Genomic DNA, 16,399 nt, shown 5'->3' with positions numbered 1-16,399 from the left:
GACAGGACTGAAGTCCTGAAGGCCAGCAAGAAGAATGGAAACAGGCAACCTTGGGAGGTAGTAGGTCAGGGAACCCTCCAAAATGTACCAGAGACCTGGGAGGTGAGAGACCCTCAGGACTCAAAGGGAGGGACCATGAATGAAGTGCTCTACAGTGAGGAGGGGGAGCTTGTAGAGTCTACCTCCAGTGGAGGGTCAAGACATCAAGTGGAGGGATGAGGTTGCCATCCCACAGTAAAAAGCTCTGACTCAGAATTGTTCCTGCCTAAAAAAGCTGCAAAGACAAAAATGGAGAAGAGCCTAAGAGAAAGAAGGTCCAATGACAGGCCCAAATTGGAATCCAGCTCAAGGGGAGGTCCAAGGTGCTGACACTGTTACTGATGCTGTGGTGTACTTGCAGATAGGAGTCTAGCCTCCTCTCTGAGAGGCCGAACAAGCAGCTGAAAGAGCCAGATACAGATACTAGTGCCCAAACAATGGCAAAAGCCTGGGACCCCTGTGGTTGAATTGGGGAAAGGCTGGAAGAAGCTGAGGAGGAGGGCAGCCCCATGGGAAGACCAGCAGTCTCAACTAACCTGGACCCCCAGACCTCTCAGACACTGAGTAACCAACCAGGCAGCATACACCAGCTGATATGAGGCCCCCAACACATATACAGCGGAAGACTGCCTGGTCTGGCCTCAGCCAGAGAGGCATCTAGCCCTTGAGAGGCTTGTGGCCCCAGGGAGTGTGGAGGTCTGTGGTATGGGGGTGCAGGGGTAGGAACATCCTCATGGAGATGGGGAGAAGTATGGGATGAGGAGAGTGGGGTGAGGGCAGACTGGGAAGCGGATGAAGACTGGACTGTAAAAAAGGATTAACAAATAAAAAAATGAATAAACAAAATGTAAAACTAAGTCTATAAATCTCATTATAGTAGTTTAAATAAGAATGGGCCCATAGGCTCATATATTTAAATGTTTAGTCATTAGGACGTCACACTATTAGAATGGATTAGAGGGATTAGGTATAGCCTTGTTGGAGTAGATGTGGCCTTGTGAAAGGAAGTGTGACACTGGGGCTGTAACAGTATTACCAGTTATTTTGGGCCTCTAGCATGCAAGTGGCAGATCATGGGACTTCTTAATTCTGAAGTTGTATGGGCCAATCCCATGCAATAAATCTCTTCCTACACATCAGTATATATCCTGTTTCTGTTTTTCTGGACAATATGCTACCAACAAAGGACTACAGAATAAAAATGAGAGTGAGTACTCTTAAACCCAACAATAAGAAAATTTAAAGACCATAACAATTTGAATATCCATATGTAAAAATAAAATTAAAGAACGACCTTATACCATTCCTGAAATTTAGCCAACAATGGATCATAGACGCAATGATAACATTTCAAAAAAAGGCACTAGTACTAGTACTAGTGCTAGTGGGTAGATATCCACAAAAACAAAGAATAATTCAAACTTCAGCATAAACTTAATTTTAAAAAATGTTTTTATTAGCTCTTTGACACTTTCTTCTATGTATCTTGATTATATTAATCCCCCCTCCCAACTATTCCCAGATTCACCCAGCCAGCCAACTTCCAGTTCTCTCTCGCTCTCTCTCTCTCTGTCTGTCTCTTCCTCCCCCTCCCTCCCTGCATCCCTCCATCTCTCTTCCTCCCCATCAAATCTAGTTTGTTGGCCAACCACTTGGGGATGAGGCCAGCTTTGGAGTGTGATCTATCTACTGGGGGGGTCACACAATTAAACTTTCTCTTCATCTCCTAGTCAATATCAAATGACACTACGACTAAGTCAGACAAGGTAGAATTTCATGCCTACCTCCCCTCCATGCTGGTATTTTGTCTAGCTTAAGTTTGTGAAGGTCTTGTGCATGCTGTCAAAAATCACCATGCATTCATAGATGCATATGCTCTGTTGTGTCCAGAAAACACTGTCTCCTTGAAGTCATCCACCACCTCTTTACTTACAATCTTTCCTCCTCATCTTCCATGAAGATCCCTGAGCCTTGAGGGGAGGATGTGGTAAGGATATAGGTGTTTCATTTAAGGATGAGGACCTTGAAACATAAAATCCTTAGAAAGCAACATATGAGATATGACCATGTGTGTGGTGATGACCATTACAAACAATGTCTAATTCAACTCATTAAAAATCTTAAAATTTGGGTAAGGCCACTGTTAAAAGAATGAGAAAGCAACTGGAGCAAACATTTGCAAAAGACATATCCAGTAGAGGACTTTACACAAAATATATAAAGAACTGGTAACACTCAACAACTCAGAAGTGAAACACTCAGCTAAGCAAATGAACAAACGCCCTAACCAGAGGATACAGGCACAGAGGATAAAAAGATGACAGGTAATAGGCATTTGAAAAGACAGTGGACATCATATGTCGTTAAAGAACTGTCAATCAAGGCAAGATGATACCACACACCTTTAGGAAAACCTGAAGCACTGGCAACATTAGAATATTCAAAATGTAAAGCAATCTGAGTTCTTACTGCTTTTGGGATTGAATCATTTTGTAAACATCTAGCTGTCTTTTTTCTTCCTTCCTTCCTTCCTTCCTTCCTTCCTTCCTTCCTTCCTTCCTTCTTTCCTTCCTCTATCTATCTATCCATCCATCCATCTATCCATCCATCTTTTTAAAATTCCTTTCACTCTTTTTTTTTTCTTTTCAGGGTCGGGGTTCATAGACTTAGTCTCAAACTCATTAAGTGGCTGAAAATAATTCTAACCCCCTGATGCTCCTGTCTCTCCCTCCTGACTGCTGGGATTACACACCCTGCCACCATACCTGGTGAATGTGGTGCTGAGCTCAAACACAAAGTTTCAATCCTGCTAGCTAACCACTCTACTGACTGTGCCACATTCCAGCCCAGTCAGATAGTATCCTACAGCATGAAACAGAACTTAGCATATGATTCGGCAACTGTATTTCTTGACATTTACTTTAATGTGTTAGAAACTTAAAGCCACCCACAAATCTACCATGACATTTATAGTTTCATTCATAATTCTTAAAACTTGAAAGTAACCAAGCTGTCTGTCCTTCATTTGTTGAATGAATAAAGAAACTGCAGTGCATCTGAATAATGGGGTATTATTCAGCAATAAAAAAAGAAATGAGCTCTTAAGCTACAAAAGGTCATTTATTTAAAAAAAAAAAAAAAGAAAAGAAAAAGAAAAAAACCTTAAATGCATGTTGCTGAGAAGCGAATCTGAAGAGGTTACATATTTTGTGATTCCAACTACATAACATTCTAGGAAAAGAAAAAAATGTAGCATGACTAAAGGATCAGTGGTTCAAGGGAATGGAAGAGGGATCACAAGGGGTTTTCAGAGAAGGGATAATAATATCCAATGTCATAAGTGTAGATACATATCGCATGTTTGTTTAAAGTTACAGAATATACAGTGCCAAAACTGAACCCTGGGGTAAGCCATACAGCTTGGTTTACCACACCAATGTACCACACTAACCCAAGACAAGAGCAGAGCTGACTGTCAGTGGCAAAGGATATATGGGAACTCAACGTACTTTAGCTTCATGTTTTCTATGAAACTAGAACTTCACTGAAAAAAGAAACCTAGGGGCATGGCAAGATTGCTCAGTGGTTGAAAATACTTGCAGCCAGGCTTGAAGACCTGAGTTCTATTCCCCACAGTCCAGATGGAAGAAGGAAAGAACCCACCCCATCACTTGTCCTCTGACCTCCACGCATGCAGCCTGGTACACAAGCAGACACACATACACACCACAAAGAAACATAAATAAATAAATAAAACTTTCAAGTATTTTAAAAAGCTTCAATAATTCAGACTCACCATAACTTTGCAATAAACACTCACACACTGTTGCTTGTGCTGGGTAGTCTCATGTCAACTTGACACAAGTAGACTTAAATGAAAAGAGGGAACCTTTTTTTTTTAGTTTAATTTTATTTTTTTACTAATTTGATTTACATCCTGCTCACTACCCCCACCCCAGTTACCTCCTTCCACAATCCTTCCCCTATCCACCCTCCCCTTCTACTCTGAGTTGGGGGTCCTTCTGAATATCCCCCCTACCCTGGCACTTCCTTTCCCACTGAGGCCAGACAAGGCAGCCCAGCTAAAAGAACATATTCCATGTACAGACAACAGCTTTGGGGATAGCCTATGCTCCAGTTGTTCAGGACCACATGAAGACCAAGCTGCACATATGCTATATATATGGGGGGGGGGGCATCTAGGTCTAGCCCATGTATGATCTTTGGTTGGTGGTTCAGTCTCTGACAACCCCAAGGATCCAGGTTAGTTGACTCTGTTGTTCTTCTTGTCCCCTTGGAGTTCCTGTCCCCTTTGGGGTGCCCAATCCATCCCACAACTCTTCCATAAGAGTCCCCAAGCTCCATCCACTGTTTGGCTATCAGCTGTCTGCGTCAGCTTCTGGGTGGAGCCTCTCAGAGGACAGCCATGCTAGGCTCCTGTCTGCAAACACAACAGAGTATCATTAATTGTGTCAGGGATTGGTGCTTGCCCATAACATGGATCTCATGTTGGGCCAGTTATTGTTTGGCCATTCCCTCTGTCTCTGTTCCATCCCCTGTACCTGCATTTTATGTAGACAGGATAGATTTGGGGTTGAAAGTTTTGTGGGTGAGTTGGTGTCCACTGGGGTTCCTTCCTGGCTACAGGAGGTGGCCTCTTCAGGTTCCATATCCCCAATGTTGTGAATCACAGCTAAGGTCACCCCTATTGATGCTTGGGACCCTCCCTTATCCCAGATCACTGTCTCATCCTGGAGATGCCCTCCACCTCCCCACCCCTGTCAGTTGCAGATTTCCATTAATTCTCATGGTCATCTGGAAAGGAGGGAACATTAATTGAGAAAATACCTCCGTGAGATTCAGGTGTGGGATGTCTTCTTAATTAGTGATTGATAGGTGAGGGAACAGTCCATAGTGAGGGATTCCATCCTAGGGATGGTGGCCTGGTTCTATAAGAAAGCAGCTGAGCAAGCCATGGGAAGCCTGTCAGTCAGCAGCACGCCTCCATGGCCTCTGCATCAGCTCCTGCCTTCAGATTCCTGCCCTGCAGGAGTTCCTGTTTTTACTTTCTTCCATGATGAATAGGTAGGTGGAAGTGTAAGCTCAATAAACCCTTTCCTCCCCAACTTGCTTTTTGATCATGGTGTTTGGTTGCAGCAATAGAAGCCCTAAACAAGACACTGGTGAATGTGAAAACTCCAATAATTTCATTCCTGGGATTTTATACAGAGAATTCTTGCCCATTTGTGTTAGAATGTCATCATGCCAGCTCTTTATGGTAGTAAAACGTAAAACCACTAATATCCTTGTTCAGTAGAATGCAATGGTTAAATTTCAATGGATTCCTCTATAGCATTACTGTTGAATGAGTCACACATATACACAGTTACAGGGCACATGAGTGAACAGAGCAGACAAGGTACATATACACAAACACACACACACACTTACACACACACAAATCCATAACTATCATCCTAGTACACATACATGTGCTTCCATGTGCCCCCACACCCTCACACGTGCACATGAACACACACATGATGCAAAGATATACACAAGTGAACATGTTTTTTAAGTATGAGAAAATGTCACTTAAATGCCAACTTCCCTCACCTCTGAGGAGGGGCAGAAGCAAGTGCAGTTTGTCATAGCACTGAAGACAAGTTTGTGCTATGCTAATTTGTAGGGTGAGGGAGGAAATAGGTATTTATTGCATTATTATCTTGCAAATCCATTTGTGCTTCATGTAACCATGTATTTGTGATGCTCTTCATAATAAAATGTTTTTCAAAAGTAATGAAATAAAGAAGTGATCCTAGCTTCTGGCACAATGAAGAGACTATTACCAGTGGCTGACTTAAATCCCCATGAATACAGCAAAGCACTTGAGGAGACATACTGCTTGGACCTAAGTTGTTGCCCCGAATGGCATCAAAGCTGACAACGGGTTTAAAAATCATTGTGGTGTGTAATTTAGGATTCCAATAAAACCCTCGAATTAGCTTCATCATTTTATAAGCAATCAAGCCGTAAAACTACCAAACATGAACTTCCTGAGGGAATTTTTTTGATGTGACATTATTTTATATTTTTATTATTTCCTTTTTATTGAACTTGTGAAGCCATTTCTATAGTTACAGAAACAAAGAACAAAACACAAGATGAAAACCAACAAGAGTTGGTTGTAGACATAGTGTTCTGAAGATATTTTCAGAAAACACACATTCTATAACACATCTTGAAGGTGCCACAGAGCCTAGTGGATTCCTCATCGACAGTGACATTCAAAACTAACAAATATGTTCACTTTCCACACCAGACTTGGACTTAAATAAAGCTAGAAAGATTTGTACTGTTCTCTTACCACTAGCTTCATAGGAAACGAAAAGCAACGGTGAGCCCCGCCCCCCCCCCCACCGAATAGATGAGGACAAAGATAACCAGAGAAATTATAGTATCTTAATTGAAGTGCTGTGGTACTGGGCAAGAGGCACCCATTAATGCTGACTAGCATAACGCAGCTTTGAGACTTGAAATGCAGAAGCCCTCCCTCATTAAAAGAAGCCCAGATGGCTCCCAAAATATGTAAGACCCCCAACCATGTGCTTTCTCCAGACTCGGGTCTTTAATCAACACAGATGCTGAGATTTTAGCAAGGTGCTTGCCCTGCATCAGAATAAACCATTCCTGCAATTAATTAACCTAGACCAAGCAGTTTTTGTGCTGGTCACAGATCCTCTGGCAACCGGAGGAGACCCTCATCCATCATCGCACAACCACCAAAACCCCATTTAAATCCTGTCCTCTGACTCTGAGGGGGCAAAGAACGAGTAAGGCTCTTCATGCTTCAAATGTTTGGGTATAAAATGAGTTTTCCTTCTTTAATCCCACAAGGTTCCATTCTTTAGACCTTATGAAAGAGGCTTGTCCTTGTTTTTAAGAAGCAGCCACAGTTTCTTCACATTTTAATTGTCCAGTGTGCTCAGTGTTCCTAAGCACACACACAGCGCTGCCGCTCATACTACTGGGTAAACCATGTAAACTAAACTAGCAAATGCGTCCAGTATGAGTCTGTTTCCACAAACTTGAGGTCTTCTTGAAAACAATTTGAAATCCAACCCATGTCAACAGTGTTGAACCGAGAAAGAAAACAGATGTCCGTAATCTTTCTGTCTTTCCTTTTTTCACAATGAGTTTTGGTACTAACTTCTCCAACACAGGAGAGAAAGAAGGCAGAAGTAAATAAAACACTTTTAATTTGATGATATTATAAGAAAGTCAGTTTGCCTCATTAACAGGTAAACATTAAGGACAGATTAGAAACCTAGCCCTGGAGTTAACAGTATCCCAGCAGAAGGGCAGTGGGGAGTGAGTAGAGAAACATGGCGCCCCTCCCACGACTCTGCTATCAATGAAGGGTAAAGCTGTACACGATTCCAGCTAGAACTCCATGCTGACCCTAACTCCAGCTGATGTAGTCACTAATAATCTTTATTTCTAGTCTTTTTAAACTTTTCTTTAAATGAGATGTTTTCATTAATATTTATCAAAAAGTTTTGGCATTTTCAAGTTTGTTTATCTTTAATTAAACTTGTTACATCTTCACATTAAAATAGTTTTCTGTGATAATAGAAAATATTGTATTAAGGGAATGAGGGGGGCTCTGCTCAGTTGGGAGAGTGCTTATCTAGCATGCACAACACCCCGAATTCCATTTCCAGCACTGCATAAAATCAGGGACATGGCTCACTCCTGTAATATAGACACTTGGGAGATGGAGGCAGAAGATTAGAAGGTCAGAGCAAGTCTGAGGCCAGCCTGGGCTAAATGAGATCCTACTGAGTGAGAGGGTAAGGGAAGAGAGGGGAGGAAGGAAGGAGGGAAGGAGGGAAGGGAGGAGAAAGGAAGGAATGGGGAAAGAAGGAAGGAAGGAAGAAAGAAAAGAAGGAAGGAAGGAAGGACAGAAAATATAGTATTAAGAAATCAGGATTCAGGAAGCATGTAGTTAATAGGAAAATGCTTTATCAAACTTGTCTATCTGTGTATCCTTGGATTTTATAGTGTGATGAGCAACTCTCACAGGAAGGTGCCAGCTGTATATTTTGACTGATTGATTGGAACATTTTGGTTACAGTTGAAACTGTTATTCTTTTCCTATGTCTATGTTTAGTATTCTTGCACAGTAACATGTCCTTCTATAACAAAAGAAGATTCTTTGCTTAAGAAAGACCATAGGCAGTGGTGGTACATGCCTTTAGTCCCAGCACTTGGGAGGCAGAGGCAGGCAGATTTCTGAGTTCGAGGCCAGCCTGGTGTACAGACTGAGTCCAGGACAGCCAGGGCTAACAGAAAAACCCTGTCTCGAAAAACCAAAAAAAAAAAAAAAAAAAAAAAAAAAAGAAAGAAAGAAAGAAAGGAAGGAAGAAAGAAAGAAAGAAAGAAGGAAGGAAAGAGAGAAAGAAAGAAAGGAAGAAAGAAAAGACCACATATAGGGCTGGAGAGATGACTCAGCAGTTAAGAGCACTGGCTGCTCTTCTTAGAGGACCTTGGTTGGAGTTCAGGCACCCACGTTGCCGGAGAATGATACCCCAAACTCAAAGAGTATACAAGGTGTATACAAGGTGTTCTCGGATTGGCTGCCCGCATATTCCTGGATCTGGGTTCTCATTTCTGGGAAACAGAAACTCAGGCCTAGTCTCCCAAAGTGTCAATTTACCACCTATCATGGAGTCAGCCTGGCTCTGAGCTCAGTCTCTTCAACAGCCATCTGAAACTACAATCTGAACTCTTCCTTTGGTCTCCGGGGGAACACGTGCATGTGATGCCCAGACATGAGCATGCACCCATACACACAAAAATAAAAAATAAAATAAAGGAAGACTCCCTTGTTTTCATTTCTTAAACACAGCCTTTAATTAGATTTTTTTTCAAATGAACCAACTAATATCTTGTTTCAAGAATCATCAATAGATAAACTAAAGCTAAAGCCCCCTTTATTAAAACAAATTAAATGTGGCTGCAACTCCAGAGTACCAGACAGTACAACTCAGCCCACCAAACAAAATTTTATATCACATTAAGTACATTGGATCAAAGTTAATGTTTGAGAAGGGAAATTCATTTCCTCAAGTCCCTAAGACTATTTCCTTTTCACTGAAGTAAAATTAGCAAATCGTTAACTCAAATACTGTGATTTTATTATCTGGAAATATTGGTTAAGATGAAATCTAGGAATTACCCTCTCTTTGAAGCTATCACATTGGGATTATTAACCATATAGATGTCCTTAGAAGTCCTTATAATTAATGTTTTTCATATGTGCAAACAAAATTGCAGTGTGAAAAACAATTGTAAAACTTTGATGGTTGTACCTGATTTGAGTTTGATTATAATAACTGTTAGAAACCATGCAAAGATTACCTTAAAAATAAACTGTCTTGGTAGGTCAATGAATAATATGTAAAACCATGTATGTGAAAATTAAATGTTAAGTTTATCAATTAACATTTTAAAATAGAGCCTCAAAGGGGGAGTAAAAAGGCACACCAGAAAATTTACAAAATAACAATATTTATAGGCTTTTAATTTTCAATTAAAATAGGAAATTTTTAATTAATTTTTCTATTCTAGGGTCACAAGGAGAGGAATGTCTTTGTTTAAAAGGTAGCTGTATTAAGGCTTTCCCTGCCATGAAATACAATTTGGATTTGCTTTCAGGGAATTTTAGAATGAAAGCAATAATGCCCAACTCTGCAGGGATAAAACCACAGAGACCTTCGCCCTCAAAATGCCGGTAATCCAAAAGATACAGTGAGGGTGTGCATACATGTGCAGAAACAAACACCTGCAGTCCCGTGTCTCAGAAAGATCTTAATACTTTATTCAAAAGTTGGGAAAGAGGACAAAAATTTCTAATGCCACACAGTCATTCTACTATTGGTTTGACACTAGTATTTGAAGAACATCACTATCATTATCATCATCATCACCACCACCACCATCATCATCATCGGTTCTGTTTTGTTTTTCGAGATGGAGTTTCTCTGTGTAGCACTGGCTGTCCTGGAATGAGCTCTGTAGACCAAGCTGGCTTCAAACCCACAGAGATCTGCTTGCTTCTGTCTTTTGAATGCTAGAATTTAAGGCGTGCACCTAACCCTTGCAGAACACTATTATGATAATTAATTATACAATCTTTATTTGTATAATTTTCATTTCTTATCATTTCACAAATATCATTTTAGAGGAAGTCATGAATTTTCCACAAGAGTGAAGGCAGCTTTTAGTGAGGTTTCTATAGAAATTTTGTAACTTAACCTTATTATGTACCATATAGAGAATGTTTTAATTGGGGTTCATTCTTAAGCAAATGAGATTATCTTGAGGCTTCTGTTGCTCACTTATTCTCCTAATACAGTGCTATTAGCCCAAATGATATTTTACAACTGTATACTGGACACTATTTTTAGATTAAAACTCTTTTATTTATAGTAGCTGTTTGTTGTTTTGTTTTGATTTTCCTTTTCATTTAGCAAAATACAAAATATTTTTACAATATTTTCTCCAAAGACATTTTGTTTCCACTTAAGAATATTAACCTAGAACAATCACCCCAAGAACAACAAAAAGTATCTGAAAATATTGTTTAAAAATACAAGGTTTATTATGTCAATAGCTGTATTGATGAAATGACTGAATATAATTCTATTCTAGTTATTAGATTTAGTTATTGGTGATTGCATATTTTGAATTAATAACAAAATGACAGTGATTTTTCTAGAGAGATGAATGTTTAAATATCAAAAACTACTGAATATTGAAGATAAATCAACAGCATTTTAAAAAGAAAGTGTGGTTGAGCTGGCTAATGGATATAAATACCCCATTTGGGGGTGTAAATAGTGCCTATGGCAGCAAAATATTTGAATGCAATAGTGACATCAGATTCTATCTTTGGCATGGATAAAACTGCTGAACTTTATGCTATGTGCATTTTATTCCAATAAAAAACAGAATCTATTTCATCATTCTGCGGTGAAGATGCCTATAAACAATTAGGTGTATAGTCATTATAGCCTTGTCGATTCATGGGGTTTCTCTTTAAGAAGTCTATGGATATTCCTTTCATTTTGGGGTAATTATATCTTCAACCTCCACAGAAGGCTTCTTAGAAGGAAAATGAAGATAGTATTAAGAAGAATAAGGTCGGTCTAAAAAATAACATACAAAAAAAAAGGGAGAAAATGGAAGTTTAAAAAAAGGTCAATGGTATGTTTTGGAAAAGACAATGGTATTTATTTGTTTATGCAAAAAAATCTCAGAAATATTGAAAGCTATTTAGAACAAGCACTCAAACATAGGATGTTAGAGTAGAGGCTTAATCAAATTGCTGAATAAAATTTTACTCATAAATATCAGCAGAGCTTTGCCTACTCTACCTTTAACCACCACTGGTCTCAACATGGGCAGTACAACCAGAACAACCTGATGCCAAGCATCAGATTCTAGACAGGGTAATGAAGAGTGTGTGGTCAGCGGGGATTTGACTTCACGTAGCCCATAAATATGTTACTTTGCCTGGCAAGAGGAAATCCAAGTTGCAGACAGAATTAAGTTGTTTTGGTTGGTTGGTTGGTTGGTTGGTTGGTAGGTTAGTTTTGAGACAAGGTCTCCTATAGTCTAGGCTGGCCTCAAACTCCCTATGTAGCACAGAACGACACTGAAGTTCTGATCCTCTTACCTCCACCACACCTAATCAAGTGACAGAAACTTGTCACTCTGATCAGTTTGTGCAATACTAGCAAACAAACCCAGAGCTTTGAGCATGCCAGATAAGGACTCCACCAACTTCAGCATAGTCCCAGCCGTGGTTGATATTACAACAGAAAGATTAGCTTAGTCCAATCAGGTGAGCCCAATGTGGTCAGTGTGGGCTCTTAAGTTAGAAAAGGAAGGTAGAATTGTGAGTCGCATTCATACATGAGATGAAATGCAGCCAGTGCAGGTGACTTTTAGCTACTAGGAATAGTCCTCACTTAAAAGCTTACAACTGATGCTTCCAACTACAGGGAACAAAATTCTGTCAACAATCTACACAGGCAAGGGAATGAATTCTCAGCTATAGTTCCCACACAGGATGGCAAGCCTATTTATATTTTGATTATACCATATGCAGACTTGTGAATGGAACTTGGCCAGGTAACCATGTGCCACTGTACTGTATGGTGCAGAGTAACATATTACATATATACATATATATGTATTATATATATATTATATATATAATATACATATATTACTATTTAATTAAAATCCTAGTCCATATTTTGTGCAGTGCTTAAAAGAAAGCATTTTAAAGTATATACAATTTTATCTAGGAATTAATTTTTAGGAGCATTACCTAAAAATAAATCAGTTCAGAAAGTATGCTGACCCCACTGTACATAGCACTGCATTGTTGAAACAATCTATATATTCAATAAGAGGTAAATAAAATATATCACTTCTATTCTGCAGAACAGAACAAGCTCATTGAAAGTAATATTGTAATGATATAGTTGTTAACATGAAAGTCACAATATGTATTATTGAGTGGGAAGCATTTACAAAGTAGTAGGCATAGTCCTTGGGATTCCTTGTTGATAGGAGATAGCATGGAGTTCTGCATGTATTACACATGCAGTAGGTACCAACGGGAGGCATAGTCCTTGTTGATAGGAGATAGCATGAACTACTGCATGTATTGCACATGCAGTAGGTACCAATGGGAGGCATAGTCCTTGTTGATAGGAGATAGCATGGACTTCTGCATGTATTGCACACGCAGTGGGTACCAACAGGAGGCATTCCTATAGTTGCTTTGGAAGATATTTATATGGTTACTCTGACATGGAAGTATAGGTGGCTTTTCTCCTCCTTTTATTGATATTCTATTTTTCAAATATTAAAAAAACTTATTACTTTAATAGAAAAATTATTACAAGAAGTAGAAAAAATCATAGGTCAAGAGAAGGTTCTAAGTTCAAGTTCTGAAAGTAAAGATGTTTTGTTAACTTTATAACTAATGAAAAATTTCTTTCTGTTAGCCTGGAATGCTCCGTTCTTTAGCCCCCAATCTATTGCCCCCTTTCCTGTCAGCGCCTAGAACTAGGACTAGCCACAAAAATCATCTCCTGACCCAGAGTCTCATCAGCAAAGGGTAACAACAGCAATCAGAATATCCCAAACTACAGAAGTCATGAACATTCGATTCAGTCCATCAGAGTGCATTTCCCACACCTGTGTTCATGTGGAATGACGATCTCTATCACTAAATGATGAGTTTGTGTAAATATGTGTAATTACCAATCCTTCTCTTCAGTTTTGCTAAAGGCTAGAAGAAGAGCAGATATTCATTTCCTCTGATGGGCTTTGGAAGATGTCACTCAATAAATTTAAACAGGATCTTTAGACTTCTGTGTTTTAGGGAACACAGATGAGTAAGCATAAAATCCAAGCCTGTGGCCAAGAACTTAATATAGTCTAGATCAGTGATTCTCAACCTTCCTAATGCTGTAGCCCTTTAATACAGTTCTTCATGTTGTGGTGACCTTCAGCCATAAGATTATTTTCATTGCTACTTTGTAAATGTAATTTTGCCACTATTATAAGTCATAATGTAAGTGGCTGATATATAGGATGTCCGATACTGTGACCCCTGTGAACTCCTGGTCTAGAGAGACCATTTGCTTATTCATTGTTTCATGCTGACTATCTTTATGGTCAAAGAATATGTAAATATCTGATCTCTGCACCTAATGGTATCTGTGAGGACAGTGCAAGTGGTGTGGGGCTGACCTGTTGAGAAGGTAAGGGCCAGCAAAATATGGAAAGAAAGCAATTATGAAGCAGCTGCAGTGTGTGGGCCATTGACGTGGATGCTAAAATTCAACAGTATGATGATTTGGAGAAGAAAGGGATATTAAAGTAGATATTAAAGCTCTAGTAAGTGTGGTTGTATGCTATCTTGTACTGTTGTGAATAGACACCATGGCCAAGGCAACTCTTTAAAAGAACAACATTTAATGGGGCTGACTTACAGGTTCAGTGGTTCAGTTCATTTTCATCAAGGCGGGAGCATGGCAGCATCCAGGTAGGCATGGTGCAGGAGAAGCTGAGAGTTCTACACCTTCATTTGGAGGCTACTAGCAGAATACTGGCTTCCAGGCAGCTAGGAATAGATTATTAAAGCCCATGCCCACAATAATCTTCTCTAGCAAGGCCACACCTCCTAATAGTGCCACTCCTTGGACCAAGCATATACAAACCATCACATATGCATAGAAGGGAAGTAAATAAAATAAAGTATTGATAGAAACTTTAAGCACATGTGATTTCTTACTTATAGTGTAAGGATTCTGTAATGTAAGGTTTATTAAGCACCTTCACTCTGGTCCTCCAGGAATTGGGTAAGTTAATCTTTTCTTTTCTTTTTTTTTTGAGACAGAGTTTCTCTACATAGCCCTGGCTGTCCTGGAATGCACTCTGTAGACCAGGATTTCACTCAGAGATCTGCCTGCCTCTGCCTCCCAAGTGCTGGGATTAAAGGTATGTGCCACCACTGCCCTGCTGGGTAAGTTATTCTTATACCAAAGAGCTCCCTTCAGTTGAGTTTCTCGAATTTTCCTTAGAGGAAAAAGTTAAGTCTCAAGTGGGAGCCAGAACATTAAAGGCAGTTACGACAAAGCTAAAGAAGGAACTGGAACTGTTCCATAGTTAGTGGAACTGTTTGGGAAGGATTAGGAGGTATGGCTTTGCTAGAACAGGTGTGATTTTGTTGGAGGAGGTGTGTCATTGGCTGTGAGCTTTCAAAAGCCCAGACCAGGCTCAGCTCCTCCCTCCTCTCTCTCAACCCCATTGGATCATGATGTAAAGCTCTCAGCCATTGCCCTACCACCCAGGCTTGTTAGCTACCCACCATGATGATCATGGACTAACCTTCTAAAACTGTAAGCAAGCCCTCAATTAAATGTTTTTGATAATAAAATTGGCCTCCCGTCATGATGTCTCTTCACAGCAATAGAACAGTAACTAAAACGGAAGGAAAAAAACATTCACTAGCAATAGTGAAGTAGTATTCTATGTTCCATCCATTTTCTCTTCAGAGGAATCCTATAAAACAGGTGCTAATATCCCCCACATCCCAGAAGCCTGCAAGAAACTGACTGAGTTGTCCCAAACCACAGAGTTTGTAAGTGGCACAGCTGGGATTTAAACCAAAGCCCAGTTTCAACTCCACATGTTCAAGTGCTATCTACTTGTCTCCAACCAAAATGTTTAGAAGTAAGAGAAAGAGCAAGAGGATGAAGCACAAGAGAGGCAGCCATGGAGCAATGCATCCCAGAGACAGGCTTCTAGACATGAAAAACAGCAGCATGTGAGTCTGAAGTCTGAAAGGGACTCAGGGATTATAGTGGGGGTTCACTGTGACCTAACAACGATCCAGCAGTTAACCTAATGTAGGACACTAGCAGGACTTCAGGTTTAACAGTACTCTGGTCCAGGGCTGTCACCACTAACTAGCAATTTCAAATCAATAACTTATCAAATCTCTATTGAGTGGTTCATGGAGTACATGCACACAGTTTACACATGGTTCAGCCTGCTAAGACCTGTTAGACGCAATTTTTTTTTGTATTTATAATTTTAGCATGGCATAGCGCATGCTATTGCAGAGGACCCAGATTCAATTCCCAGAACCAATAGGGCAGCTCACAACTATCATTCCATTTCCAGAGGATCCAAAGCCACAACTAAGTTTCACTTACAAATATTGATAGGTCTTATATATTCTGAACCTAAGTTACTTAGCAAAGCAATTAATGCAAGCAGTAATAGAGGCTTTATAATTTTGGCATCAAAATTTCTAAAACTATAAAATATTTGATCAAATTAACTAAAGTCTCATAATCCCAGAGCAAGCCCAGCACTTGGAAAATGGAGGCAGGAGGATCATGAGTTCAAGATTAGCCTTGGCTAAATACTGAGATTTGGGCTATCTTGAACTAAATGAAACCTTGCCTCGATAAAATAAAATCTCATTGGTCTCTTGAGCTTTTTGCCAACCTTTCTCTAATAGCCTTGTATCATTTATTTAAAAAAAAAAAACCTATCTTTTATGTAATACTATGTAAGGAGAATCAGTGTAATAAAATAAAAACAAGTGAAAAATTAAGCCTTCAAAAATAAACAAATATTACCATCAAAATTATTTACTTTTGAATTGCTCTGGCATTCACTCAGTTCTTCCCTTCACACTCCTTTTGTGAACCTGACTTGACCAAGATTTTAACTAGCATGCAAATTGAATGCTTCAGCT

The sequence above is a fragment of the Mastomys coucha genome, unplaced genomic scaffold, assembly GCF_008632895.1.
Source record: "Mastomys coucha isolate ucsf_1 unplaced genomic scaffold, UCSF_Mcou_1 pScaffold18, whole genome shotgun sequence".
In the NCBI taxonomy this organism is placed as follows: domain Eukaryota; kingdom Metazoa; phylum Chordata; class Mammalia; order Rodentia; family Muridae; genus Mastomys; species Mastomys coucha.
This window is presented reverse-complemented; position numbering follows the sequence as displayed.